Here is an 11,735-nt window from a genome sequence, read left to right on the forward strand (position 1 = left end):
GGCCTGGAACTATGTTAGTTCTTTCCTAACGTTCTGACATCATGCTGGGAAAGACAAAGAATTAGTGAAAGACAGGTCTCCTATCAAAGAGGTGGAATGACACAGTGACTGCAGAATGGGTTTATTGCAGGGGAGATTATGAGGGGATGCAGGATTGGGCAAGGCGCATGTAGTATGTAGGGTGCTATGAGTTGGAGTTGATAGCACTCAACAACAACAGATTTGCTCAATATAGAGTTGTCATAAAAACCTTAAATTTATAGAAAAACCTCACTAATCATGATAAGTGAAGCTCAATAAACAAGGGATACCTGCACTTGAAAGGGCCTTTCCAAGGAAAGTTTGAGCTTCATGTTGGGCTTTGTCATAGATTAAAATTAATTCACCTTTGCTGAAAAATCTTCTGAGAATAAATTCACTGTCATGAAGAGGCAAAGATCTTACCCCCTTACAATCTTGACTTCTTTCAGAACTTACTCACATAGAAGTTCCAAGTGACTCTTTGGAACATTATGGAACAATAGTTTGGAAGTCCTTTGGGCCTTTTGAGGTTTTAGTTGGAACAAATCCAAACAAACCAGCACTTACACAAGTTGTGTTCCCTTGTGCTTTGCTACTTGCAAAATTTTCTCTCCTGGAGTTGTTTTCACTTTAAAGTCCAGTGAGTTGTTGAGAATGATCTATGAGGGTCCGGTAGCTGTGACATTCTGTCATTGTAAAATTCTACTCAAGAGCACAGACATACTCAGACAAATGCTGAAAGGCTTGGTTAAATGGGAAACATTTCCCTGAAGTTCGGAATCTTTAGTTTATTATAAAAAGTACTAATGACATTTTCCCAGAAATTTTCTAGGAACAAGATTACTTAGAAAAAGGGAGACTTGTCTTCCCTCACAGCAGTCAGAGCACCCCATCTTAGACAATTGTCTTGGACAGAAAATATATTTGTGTGCCTCAGGGTCATCTGAAGACTTGCTAAAATAGGTCCCCGAATCTCATCCACTGGTTCCTGAATCAGTAGGCCTGGGGTAGAGTCAGAGAATTTACATTTCTAACAAATTCCCAGGTGATTCTGTTGCTGCTAGCTCAGAACTAACAAGATTGCCACCACAATCAATTATCTGTGAGTGACCTCTGACTCATGATGACCTCGTATGCATTAACAGTGAAACTATATTCCACAGGGGTTTCAAATGGCTAGTTTTACAGAAGTAGATCGCGAGGCACCTCTGGATGGACTCCAGCTTCAAATCTTTCAGCTGATTCTTTCCCTGAAGGCAATTACATTTCATGGCAATTAGGTAAGATGAAGTCTACATATTTCAGTCCCTGAAGATGTTCCTTCCCATCATTCAGCTTGGAAATTTCGAGCTAAAACACTAGGTGCCCAGTTGGACGATGGATGCTCATATTTCAATCCATGGCCTGATATATAAAGGGGGACTAAAAAATATTTGCATCTTTTCCATACTAGAATACCTCATACTGGATAGATTGGAGTCAGCTAACATTTTGCACCTTCTCAGCTAGCTAGTTCCATACATTCACTCACTCATTGTTGTTGAGTTGTAACCAACTCCTACCTGACTTTCCAGCAGGTTTTCAGAGATTGTAAATCACAAAGAAGGAGGATCTTTCTCCCTCAGAGAGGCTGGTTCTACCAAGCTGTCTGCGTATGGGTGGCAGCACAACTCCCCAGATCAAACCTGAAGGAGGTCTAGTGATGCTTCCTTGAGCCATCAGGTGGGGTGACATCAACCTAAAAGTAAGACTAGAAAAGGCAACACTAGCAGGGAGACCTTAGGCTCCCATTGACTTGGCCAACAAAGCTCTATAAATTCTAGAAAAGTTCTTCTTTAATTCTTGAATACTACCATTTAGTCTCTATGCTTATCCATCCACTCATCTAAAAAAGTCATAATTTCTCTAGGAAAAATAGAAAATAAATGTAAATTAAAAATGTCATCCAAATCCCACCACTCATGAAATTGACTTCCTAGTGTTTTTTCCTATACCTATTGGTGCTCACACCCTGATATATGCTTTGCTACACATTGAAATATGGACTGATTGACAACATAATGGTAGATGGAGAAGAGATTGAGACTGTCAATAACTTCATCTTATTTGGATCCACAATTAACACCTTCAGTACCAGCAATCAGGAATCGGGAGATTTATTGCATTAAGAAAGTCTTCAGTTAGAGACCTCTCTAAATTATTGAGGAGTAATGATGTCTGTTTGAGGACTAAGGTGCATCTGATTCAGGCCATAGTCCTTCTGATCACTTGCTATGCATCTGAGAGCTGGGTAATGACAGATGGAGGGATGACAGAAAAGGAGAATTGATGCTTTTGGGTTGTGGTATTGGAAAAGAGCATTAAATATCCATGGACTGTCAAAAGAACAAATGTCTTGGAAAGGTGCAGCTGGAGTCCTCTTTGGAGACAAGGATAATGAGGCTTTACCTCACATATTCAGGCATGTTGCTAGGAGTGCCTATTCTTTGGAGAGGGACATGATGCTGTGAAGGGTGGAGTGTTGGTGAAGGAAAGAAACACCCTCCGCCAGGTGTATTGACACTATGACTGCTGCAATGGGCTCTACTGTGTCAGGAAGTATGAAGAAGGCACAGGATAGGACAGATCTGCTGTTCATAGGGTCACTATGAGTCATACTCAACAGCACCTAATAAAAACAAGAACACCATCATTTCTACTTAAAAAATTATTTAGTATAAAAGTAGCAATTTCCCAGGGTAAAAACTTCACAATTCAAGATTGTATTTAAAAATGAAAGTCTGATTCCCTAGTACCAAGAATAATTTTCAGTAAATGAATAATATATTTTTTGAGAGTAAAATAGTAATGATAGATTTATTAGAAAGTTATATCTCCAAAGAGATGAACCTCCCTTCCTGAAAGGAAATATGGAGACAAAGCTTGAATAATAGTCTCTTAAATAAAATATCATAATTTTTAAAATTCATTCCCTGTGAATTTTAAACCCTAGATTGCTTCCTTTTATGTTTTTATGAAAGAGTAATGATACACTGAAAAATTTTACATGTAGATATTTGCATACTTCACTGTATATTTCCTCATATTAAAATTCTAATGCATTATTATAATAAAGATAATGTATGTTCAATATAAAAACTTATGCTAAAAATACTTCTATCTGAGGCAACTGGACTAGTAGGTAGTTCATTAATTTTTTGTGTGTTGTTGATTAATTTTTTAAGAAAATTGATATTATAGATTGAATTGTGTTTTCTTCTCCCAAACTCCAACAATGTGTCAACTTTTCTAGGCTATGATTCTCTCTATTATGTAATTATTCTCCATTTTGTGACCTGATGTGACTAGGATATGTACTTTAAATCTCATTTTCTACCATGTTAATGAGGCAGGACTCATTTCAGATATGTTAATAGGTAGGAGTGTAACTTACAGGATATGATGTATCTTAAGTCTATCTCTTTGGAGACATAAGCATGAGTAAACAAGTGAATGGAGACTGAGGAGACTTCAGTACTGCTATGAAAGAAGTGCCAGGAGTGGAGCATACACATTTGGATCTAGAATCCATGATTGATGAGTTTCCCAGATCCAGGAAAAGACTGATGCTCAGAAATGTGGAGACTTTCAAGGATTCAGCCTATAGATACTGAAAGGAGACACAGCTCTGCAGGAAAAGCTTTAGAATTAGAACAGAGAACTTCTGGAAGTTTAAGCTGCATTTAGAAGAGGATATCATTGCTGATATAAAATAGCTCCTGGTTGAAAGCAAAGAATACCAGAAGAATGTCTATTTGTACTTTATTGACTATGCAAAGGCATTTGACTGTGTGGATAATAACAAATGATGGCTAACATTGTGAAGAATGGGAATCCTAGAACACCTAATTATGCTCATGTGAAACCTATACCTAGACCAAGAAGCTATTGTGCAAACACAACAAAGAAACACTGCATGGTTTAAAATTAAGAAATGAGTGTATTCCAATTGTAGTCTTTCTCCACACTTATTCAATCTGTATGGTGAGCAAATTATTCGAGAAGCTTGACTCTATGAAGGAAAATACGGCATCAGGATTGGAGGAAGACTCATCAATAACCTTTGGTATCCAAATAATACAACCTTGCTTGCTGAAAATGACAAGGACTTCAAACAATTGCTGCAAAAGATCAAACACTGCAGCCTTCAATATGGATTTCATCTCCATGTCAAGAAAACAAAAATTCTTACCAATAAACAACATCATGATAAATCAAGAAAAGAATGGAACTGTCAAGGACTTCATCTTACTTAGATCCACAATCAGTACACTAGGTACCAGCAGTCAGGAGATCAGGAGATGTATTGCACTGGGAAAGTCTGAAGTTAGAGACCTCTCCAGATTACTGATAAATAAAGGTGTCAATTTGAGGATTAAGGTGTTCCTGATTCAGACTATGGTCTTTTTAGTCACTTGCTATGTGGCTGAGAACTGGATAGTGAATAAGGATGCCAGAAGAAGAATTGATGTCTTTGAACTTTGATGTTAAAGAAGAGTATTGAACATCCTATGGACTGCCAAAAAGAACAAATAGATATGTTTTGGAGAAGGTACAGCTAGAGGGCTCCTTGAAAACAAATATGATAAAGCTTCATCTCACATACTTGGGATGTGTTGCTAGGAGAGTCTGTTCCTGGGAGAAGGACATCATGATTTGGAAGGTGGAAGGGTGGTGAAAGAGAAGACGACGCTCGACTAGGTGGATTGACATACTGACTGAAGCAATGAATTCAAGTGTGTCAGACATTATGAAGTTATACAGGATTCAGATATGTTGTCCATAGGGTCACTATGAGTCATACTCGACTTTACAGCACATAATAACAATAACAAATTGTGAATTATGGTGTTGGAGAAGAGTACAAAATATTTTATGGACTGTCAAAAGAACTAACAAATCTATCCTAGAGAAAGTGCAACCAGAATGCTCCTAAGAGGCTAGGATGTTGAAAACACTGTCTAACATACCTGGAGCATGTTGTTAGTAGAGGTGAGTCCCTGGAAAGACATCTTTCTTGATAAGATGGAGTGATCAGAGAGATAGAGAGAGAGGAAGACTTTCAACAGGATAGATTGACACAGTACTTGTAACAGGCTCATATATATCAAAGATTGTGAGGATGGAACAGAAAAGAGCAGGATACAGATCTGCTATTCAGAGTAGGGTACAAATCTGCTATAGGTCATGGTCGACTCAATAGCACCCAACATCAAACTGTGAGAGAATAAATTTCCATTGTTAAAGCCATCCACTTGTGTTATTTCTTTTATCACAGTACTAGATAACTGAGGCAGGGAAGGAAAAGCAAGAAATCATACAAATCAGAGCAATTTTATGAAAGATACAGATAACACGAATGCTATATAAATGATCAATCATTTATCATTTTGTCATACTGTGATAGCTTCTGTGTTGCTGTAATGCTGCTATGCTGCTTGTATTTTAGATACTAGCAGGGTCATCATGGTGGACAGGGCTCAGTGGAACAAGACTGAGTAATATTTTATTCTGTTGCATAAAGGGTTACTTTGAGTTGAAGCAAAAGTGACACACCTAACAACAGAGTTGCTATTGTTGTTAGGTGTTTGTGATGTTAGCCTAAAAGCTGGCTTTTTTAGCTATTATTTAGCCACCTATGGTCTCCAGCTACATTAACTGCAAACACATGGCTTTGCAATTCAGCATGGTCTTGCAAATTATCAACAGCTCTGGAACTAGGATAAGAAAAAGTGCTTTCTACATTGGGCAGCAAGATTTGAGGCTGCAAGTCTTGAGGCAAGTAAGACTTGTGGCCTCAAAACTTGAGGGAGCCTAGAGCAGGCCCAGGTAAGAGCAAAATCCTGCTGATGGTGTTGGAGAGACTATGGCATTGCTGTGGAGAAACTGGCAAGGTGTAACCTGAGGCTTCTTACCTTTGTGCTGTCCACAGTTAAATGTTTTTGTAGTTCTTACTTTTGATGATAGAAGGAAAAGCTGCTTGTTGAATTGAAACCTAAGCCTGGACTAACAGAGGAATTGTGCCCTGGGACTGTTGAACTAAATGTGGACTTTTTTTTGGGTGATATTCTTTGCTTTTGCATTTTCCAACTACTTCCCTTAATAAACACCATTTTTAGTACCATAACTGTGCGTCTGTGAGTCAGCAATGAATAAATGGATCTCTGCTGCCAGTGCTCTAGAGGTATCGTGGGGCTGGGCTTCAGGATCTTTATCTGCTTTCTGCCCTGGGGCAGTGAAGGGTTGTATTATTCTTATTTCCTCTGGACCTTTCAGAGAGATGCTCATGGCCCTGTGCCCCTATGTCCAGTTTTCGCCTCTTTAGACAGTACTCTCACTGAGTCAGTTCTGACTCATGCCGCCCTATATATAATAGAACGAAATATTGCTGAGTCCATGCTCACAGAAGTTGTTATGTTTTAGACCATGTTACAGGTACTATTTCATTCCACCTCACTAATGGTCTTCCTCTTTTTCACTGATACTCTTCTTCATCAAGTACGATGTTCTTTTCCATGTCCTTCTTCATAATCGATCTAGAATAAATCAGACAATCTTTCCACTCTCAGTTCTAAGGAGTATTCTGACTATCCTTCCATTGAGACAGAATTGCTTGTTCTTTTGGCAGCCTATGGTATGTTCTGTATGCTTTGGGCAATACCATGATTAATACTTTTGGAAAGTATAAAAAGAGAATAAAGCATCCAAATTATCTTTTTTTATTTACATTTTTTCATTTCTTTTTTTTACATTTTTAAATATAATTAATTCTAATGAACATTTACAGAGATTTTGAATTTCCATTCATTCATTGTTGCACTTTTCTCCCCACACTCCCCCCTCCAAGTTCACTCTTTTCTTTGAAAAGTAAAAGAAAAATTCTTTCATTGGTATACAATCCCCCCATACCCTCCTCCCCACTCTGCAACCTTCATTCCGGACTCATGATAATCATAATACCCTGTAATATATTGCTTTTAAACTGTTCTCTCCCTCATCTGTTTCAATGCAGTATACATAATTTATCCAGTTTTTCTCATTCTTACCCCAACCCTGATGTCAGTCCCATTCTACAGCAGTAGCGCCATGCAGTATTTGTCCTTTTGTGACTGAGATAGTTCACTCAGAATAATGTCCTCAAGGGTCACCTATTTTTAATAACAATGCATGAGTTCCTTGTTTTTCAATGCAGCATAGTATTCCATTGTGTGAATACACCACAGCTTCTCTATCCATTCATTTGTTGATGGGCACTTAGGTTGCTTCCAACTCCTTGCTATTATGAACAAAGCCACGATAAACATGGGTGTGCATATATCTGCTTGGATGGCAGTTATGGTCTCTTTAGGGTTTATTCTCAGTAGCGGAATTGCTGGGTCAAATGGTATCTCTATTTGCAACTTTTTGAGAAAGTGCTGCACCGCTTTCCACAGTGGTTGCACCATTTTACACTTCCACCAGTCTCTCTGCAACCTCGCCAGCATTTGTTGCTTGCTGTTCTGTTAAATTTTGCTAGTCTTACTGGGGTGAGATGATATCTCATAGCTGTCCAAATGATATGAAGCCAACATAATATTGAAAACAATATATAAGAATGAATGATTGTAGAAGAAAATAACAGATCAATCTCATTTATAAGTATTAATAAAACAATTTAACATAAAATATTAGCAAATGTATGTAAAAAACAGAATATAAGAACTCAGGTTGTACTAAGAAATCTGGAGGACAACTACTTGATCAAGTGACTGGAACAGATTTAGCCCCATTCAAAAAATGGTGATCCAATTAAGTGTGAAAAATTATTGAACAATATCACTAATATCACACACAAGCAAAATCCTGCTGAAGATTTTCCAGAAATGACTGGAATGGTACATTGACAGAGAACTACCAGAAATATAAGCTGGGTTTAGAAGAGGTCATGGCACTAGAGACATCATAGCCAATGTCAAATGCATCTTGGCTGAAAGCAGAGAGTACCAGAGGAATGTCTGTTTCCTTGACTATGCAAAGGCTTTTAACTATGTAGATCACAATGAATTGTGCCTAACCTTGAGAAAAATGAGAATCCCAGAACACTTAATTGTGCTTATGTAAAACCTATACTTGGACCACAAAGCAGTCCTCAGAACAGAAGGGGAAACACTATATGGTTCAAAATCAGAAAAGGAGTGTGTCAGAGATGCAACCTATCTCCACACCTTTTCAATCTATATGCAGAACAGATTACTAGGGAAGCAGGGCTTGAGGAGGAGGAACGTGGCATCAGAATTGGAGGAAGACTCATCAACAATCTACATTATGCAAACGACACATCCTTACTTGCTAAAACTGAGGAGGACCTGAAGCACTTGCTCCAGAAGGTCGAGGACTGCAGTCTTCAATATGAATTGAAGCTCAAGATCAAGAAGACAAAGATTCTCACCGGTGGTCCAATTGGCAGCACCATGATAGGTGGAGAGGAGACAGAGGCTGTTAACAATTACAGCTTGCTCGGCTCCACTATCAACACTCTTGGCACCAGCAGTCAGGAAATTAAAAGACAAATTGCATTAGGTAAATCTGCTGTCAGGGACCTCTTCAGAGTACTGAAAAGCAATTGTATCACTCTAGAGACTAAGGCATGCCTAATCCAGGCCATGGTCTTCACAATTACTTGCTATGCATCAGAAAACTTGACAGTGACTAAGGATGACAGAGGAAGAATTGATGCCTTTGAGTTGTGGTGCTGGAGAAGAGTCTTGAACATACCATGGACTGCCAAGAAAACAAACACATCTATCTTGGAGAGGATGAAACCATGTTTCTCCTCGGAGGCTAGGATTTTGAAGGTCTGTCTCACATACTTTGGGCACGTGGGCAGGAGGAATTGATTCTTGGGAAGGAAACCACACTCAAAAGGGTGGAGATACAGTATAGCTTCTCGGCACAACTTGTCAATGGATTGTTTAGTGAATGAAGATGGGAATTTCACAGATGCTGCAGGTCCTGAGCTTCAAAACAAGACTGTCCTTGAAGAAGGAACTGATGCGGTTATAAAGATGCTTCAGGCAGCAAAGAATTTGTTGAGAGAGGAAAAGTGGGTACACAGCTATCCCTATGACTGGAGGACTAAGAAACCAGTGGTTATTCGTGCCAGCAAACAGTGGTTTGTGAATATCATGGACATTAAACCCACTGCCAAGGAATTGTTAAAAAAGGTGAAATTTTTTCCTGGATCAGCAATGAATGCTATGATTGACATGATGGAGAGGCGGCCCTACTGGTGTATATCAAGACAGAGAGTCTGGGGTGTTCCAATTCCTGTTTTTCACCATAAGACAAAAGAAGAATTCTTGATCAACAGCCAAACCATTGAGCATATTATTAAACTGGTAGAAGAACATGGCAGTGATATATGGTGGACTCTTCCCTCTGAGCAGCTCCTTCTAAAAGAAGTCTTATCTCAGGTTGGTGGTCCTGATGCCTTGGAATATAAACCAGGTCAGGATATTTTGGACATCTGGTTTGATAGTGGAACTTCCTGGTTTCATGTTCTTCCAGGAACTGATCAAAGAGCAGATTTATACTTAGAAGGAAAAGATCAACTTGGTGGTTGGTTTCAGTCTTCTTTAATAACAAGTGTGGCTACAAGGAAAGAAGCACCTTATAAAGCAGTACTTGTTCATGGGTTTACCCTTGGAGAAAAGGGGGAAAAGATGTCTAAGGCTCTTGGGAATGTTGTTAATCCTGATGTTGTCATCAATGGAGGAAAAGATCAAAACACAGAACCACCTTATGGTGTTGATGTCCTTCGCTGGTGGGTAGCTGAGTCCAATGTCTTCACTGAAGTGACAATTGGTCCCTCTGCACTTAATGCTGCAAGAGATGATATTAACAAGCTTAGGAATACACTCTGCTTCCTTTTGGGAAATGTGTCTGGTTTCAACCCAGAAACAGATTCTGTTCCTGCTAAAGATATGTATGTCATAGACCAGTATATGTTACACTTGCTGCAGGATTTTGCAAACAAGGTTACTGAGTCATATAAACAGTATGATTTTGGGAAGGTTGTGCGGCTGTTAAGAGTATTTTATACTAGAGAACTCTCTAACTTTTATTTCAGCATCATCAAAGATAGGCTGTACTGTGAACATGAAAATGATCCCAAACGACGCTCTTGTCAGACTGCATTAGCTGAAATTTTGGATGTAATAGTTCATTCTTTTGCTCCCAATCTTCCTCACTTGGCTGAAGAGGTGTTCCAGCACATACCTTATGCTAATGAACCCAAGAGTGTTTTCCGTACTGGGTGGATTAATATAAGTTCCATATGGAAGAAACCAGGATTGGAGGAAGCAGTAGAGAGCGCATGTACTATGAGAGATTCGTTTCTTGGAAGCATCCCTGGCAAAAATTCAGCAGAGCACCAAGTTACCATTGTCATAGAGCCTGGACTGCTTTTCGAGATAATGGAGATGCTGTAAAGTGAGGAGACTTCTAGCACTTCCCAACTGAATGAATTAATGATGGCTTCTCAGACAACTTGACTCAGTCAGGAACTGCGAGAGAGAACTGCAGATACAATCGAGCTTGCAGGAACATTCTTAATCAACTTAGAAGGTGGTGATATTCGTGAAGAGTCTTCATATAAAGTATTTGTCATGCCAACCACAAAAGAAAAATGCCCTCGTTGTTGGAAGTACACCGCTGAGACTTCAAACACACTCTGCCCCCGCTGTGCAGAAGTTGTTGGTGGGAAGTAGGACCTTGAGTTTGTAATGACAGCTTTCTGAGCAAGAGTTTCTCCTCCAATATGGACTAGGGATTTCAATGTGTTGTTTACAAACTTAGAAAGCAAGCTAAAATTTACGTAATGAATGGAAGAGTAAATGATACAGGATCAAAGTAAAAATCGGAATTCAACAGGTAGTCCCAAGTAGGCTAGAGAAGCAATGAGTGTTAATACAAACATTATATATATACACAGAAGTATGTGTATATGTTTTTATATATAGAAAATATCTCCATTATGGACATACGCAGAACAAAATATTGAATATGCCTATCTTTAAATATGACTGACAGAAATGTTTAATATTTTATAAATCTTTTTGACAAAGTAATGTCTGAAAATAAAGACATCCTGGAATACACTAAAAAAAAAAGGGTGGAGAGACAGCAGAGGAGAGGAAGACCCCTGATGAGATGGATTGATACAGTAACTGGGACAATGGGGTTTGGTATGTCGCAATCAGTGAGATTGGCTCGGGACAGGGCAGGCTTCAGAGCTACTGCACGAGGGTGGCTTTGAGTTGCAGGGGACTCAATGGCACATAACAACAACATACGATAAAGGTGCATTTCAAATTAGAAGGGAAAAAAAGAAATTGTTTAATAAATGGGCTTGGAACCAGCTGAATGACTGTCCAAGAAAAAAAAATTAAGTTGAATCCATATTTTATATTTTATTCAAAATAAATTTCAGCTAGATCAAGACAATAGAAAGAGTGAAGAAGTAGAAGACGTGGAAAGAAATCTTGGGCTGATGAAGGTATTTCTAAATATGATGTGAAATTAAAACTTTAAAAGTTTGATAAATTGGACATATATAAAAGCAACAAATTTTAATGTGAAGAAACTTAAAAGTACATGTTAACAACAAGGAACTCATGCAATATTATTCAAAATGG

At 38.6% G+C, this 11,735-nt stretch overlaps 1 pseudogene; it reads left to right on the forward strand.

Annotated features, from left to right (window-relative positions):
• Positions 1-8,978: 8,978 nt before the first annotated feature.
• On the forward strand, positions 8,979-10,808 carry LOC102873010 (annotated as a pseudogene).
• The last annotated feature ends 927 nt before the right edge of the window (positions 10,809-11,735 follow it).

The sequence above is a fragment of the Elephantulus edwardii genome, unplaced genomic scaffold (assembly GCF_000299155.1).
Source record: "Elephantulus edwardii isolate Elephantulus edwardi_28Jun2011 unplaced genomic scaffold, EleEdw1.0 scaffold00002, whole genome shotgun sequence".
In the NCBI taxonomy this organism is placed as follows: domain Eukaryota; kingdom Metazoa; phylum Chordata; class Mammalia; order Macroscelidea; family Macroscelididae; genus Elephantulus; species Elephantulus edwardii.